Here is a 3,575-nt window from a genome sequence, read left to right as displayed (position 1 = left end):
AATTAAAAAGTTTCAGCCCTATACAGATAACAAAAACTTATTACAAAAGAATATTGTAATCATTTATTTGTGAATGTGTGAACTCCAAGCATTAGACTTATTATTATTATTATTATTATTATAAGATTTATTTTTAATTTCAACATTAATAAAATATGTATTTTAGACAATAGTACTTCACGCGAAAATACAAAAACATGCCTCATTGCTCTAGGCATTATACTTTATAGATAGAATGTAACGACTTTACCTATATATAAAAACCAAACCAAATGGATGAAAACTGTTTAAAATTAGCTTTATTATCTTTTATTGTTTATTTTAACAACATCAGCACACAATAATTAGGAAATTATTCAATAATAAATTATAGATATCGAATTTAACAACTTTTTCGTCTATAAGGTAATGTTTATATAATATTATTACATATGAAATTGTCGTTTTGTACGGGAGGAATATAAAGTCAATTTTTTTTTGTAAAATATATTTAATAAATCAAAGTATGCACCGTTGTTATCTATGCACTTTTGCCATCTCATAGGTAGTTATTACCTAATACATTAAAAATAATAATTGTGTAACATTTTTTAAACGGAAACAATCAAGTGTTCCGAAAGTTTAGTATGAAGAGTGTATCTTCAGAATATTTTTAAAAGTGGACAGGATCAACTTCCACTGAGGTAACTCTTGGGCAGTGAGCAGTGTCTAAATTTGGGAGCTATGTTATGGCTGCTTTCTCTTATATTTCACTAATGTACCAAAAATCGTAGTGTACCAATCTGCGTAACCTACTGAAAAATATTGTAATTCTCGTCTCTCTTTTCTTTGCTTAGCGGCTTTTTAGTTAGACAATAATTTCTTGCCGTGTGGTGACGGCGACGAATATCACCACCCCATCTCATCCCGTGGGGGCGTAGAAGTCGAACACACTAATAATATACACTAGGGAACGGGCAGCGGCGTCTCTCTGAGTACTATGACCAGCTTACTGCGATCGCCAACCCGTCTGTTAAGCGTGGCGATTATGGAATATCCCCCCAATGATTCGTATAACTAAACCACGGCCCCTAGTCCCCGGTAGTCCTGCTATTCCTAGCCTTGGTAACAGCTGTGGTAACGGTGGGGCAGGGGATGCTAAGAATCCCCGGCAGAATTCGTGTTCCCAACACCGACGACCCCTGCCTCTGGCAACATATAACACGCGTACACTGCGGACCGACGAGAAGATCATCGTAATTGAATGGAGGAAGAACTGAGCAGAACTGACCTAGGTAAATATAGTTGTCTACAATTTCGAGTGCAGAATTTCCAACCTTGACTTGAGTGGGTGCAACATGGATGTTTGACATGATCTTCGTCTTGTCCATGTTCATTTTAAGACCCTCTTGTTGGGAGATCCTGCTGAGGTCATCGAGCATAGTGCCGAGGTCTTCTAAGGTCTCAGCTAAAACCACGATGTCGTCGTCGTGATATTGATGCCAACTCCGTTCCAGTCCAGAAGCTTGAAAACATCTTCCAATGCAGTGGTAAACAGTTTCGCAGATATCACATCTCCCTGTCTTACTCTCTGCAATTAGATAGGTTTTGAGTTCCTTCCTCCTCCTCTCGTACAAGCACTTTAACACCTTGATATACCGGTAATCGATTTGGCACTTTTGAAGGGACTTCAGCACAGCCCAGGTTTCGATCGAATCAAAGCCTTTCTTATAGTCCACAAACGCAAAGCAAAGTGGCTGGTTATACTTCTCGGTCTTCTATATAACTTGCCGCAGCGTATATATGTGGTCTATGGTGCTAAAGCCTTTTCGGTAACCGGCTTGTTCGGGTTCGGGCGCTTGAGACGATTCGTAATGACTCTCGAAAACAACTTGTAAGCATGGCTCAGCAGTGAGATGGGTCTGTAATTCTTCAGAAGGGTTTTATCACCCTTCTTAAAGAAAAGCACCACCACACCTCTGTGCCTTTGGCGTGTGACCTTTGGCTATGACAAAGTTAAATAGCCTTTGAAGAGCCCTGAGGATCGGTGTACCACCCGCCTTTAGAAGCTCTGCTGTAACACCATCATCACCAGGTGCCTTGATGTTTTTGAGTTTCTCGAGAGCCATTTTAATCTCGCAAAGACTGACGTCCTGAAAATCTTCGATGTAATGTCGGGTTAGTCTTGCTCTGGCATCTGCAGCTTGACTACTGACAGGTGATTGCGTTGTCGTGTACAGCTGACCGCTCGATAGCTTCTTGAATGCGCATTGTATTAAATTGTAGAGTGTCGCGAGTCAGAGACTTTGAATCTGTCTTGTTGTTGACGTCAGAATCATTTTCCGTCTTTCCTCCATAAGCCGTGAGGTAGAGGCTGAGATCTTTTTGGTTCCCTTCGTACGGCTAGTCTTGAAGGTCTTAGACCCAGCCGTATAGACCCGTCGAGGTCGGTGCGTATACCTGTATGACCTTCAAAGAATACCGCTTGATGATCCTGAGTATAAGGTACGCCACTCTAATCGACACGCTCTCGATTTTCACAACGTTGTTAACAAACACAAGGACTCACAGTAAGGTGGTGTCGGGTTCACAGTCCACAAGTCCCTTGTGGACTGTGAACCCGACACCACCTTACTGGATTTCAGGATTATCGTATCCGTATATATACCGAAGACAGGGGTGTGTTCGGACTTCGGATAATCCAACGATATCCCAGTGTAACCATCCAACTAGGTAGGTCCAGCTTCGAGAATGAGGTCAATCGTCGAATCCAACTCGGCTGGGCAGCGTTTGGGAAGCTACACGATATCTTCTCATCCCAAATACCGCAGTGTCTCAAGTTGAAAGTCTTCGACCAGTGTGTGTTGCCAGTGATGACTTACGGATCAGAGACGTGGTCGCTTACTGTGGGCCTCATAAGAAGGCTCAAAATCACTCAAAGAGCAATGGAGAAGCCTATGCTCGGAGTTTCTTTGCGAGATTGAATCAGGAATGATGAAATCCGCATGCGAACCAAAGTAACCGACATAGCCCGAAGAATTGCTAAATTGAAGTGGCAGTGGGCGGGGCACATTGCTCGCAGAACCGACGGCCGCTGGGGCAGAAAGGTTCTCAAGTGGTGACCACGAACCGGAAGACGCAGCGTGGGCAGGCCCCCTACAAGGTGGACTGACGACATAGAACGAGTTGCGGGAAGCCGTTGGATGCGGGCAGCGCAAGACCAGCCAACGCGGAAATCCTTGGGGGAGGCCTCCAGCAGTGGACGTCTTCCGGCTGATATGATGATGTTGATGAATTTCTGTCTTTCTGTCATTATGATTTTATATGTGAAAGAAGAACACATAGCACTAATTAACTATTCACCCTCTAAGCAATATTTATAGGTAAAACCATAAGTTGTTAAAACTTCTGATAGAGAACGTATTTTTTGAGTAAATACTGTATAGTAACTTGGAATACCTACTCCCTATAATAATCTGATTGAATTTTTTTTTTTTTTTTACTAATTACGAAGATCAACCAAAAAATTCAGTCAGAAACAAAAATTATAGTTGTTTTAGTTATTGTAACTTGCCAATATATTAAAATAAGGATTT

This window comes from Nymphalis io, chromosome 4 (genome assembly GCF_905147045.1).
Source record: "Nymphalis io chromosome 4, ilAglIoxx1.1, whole genome shotgun sequence".
NCBI classification, from domain to species: Eukaryota; Metazoa; Arthropoda; class Insecta; order Lepidoptera; family Nymphalidae; genus Nymphalis; species Nymphalis io.
Note: the sequence above shows the minus strand (reverse complement) of the source record.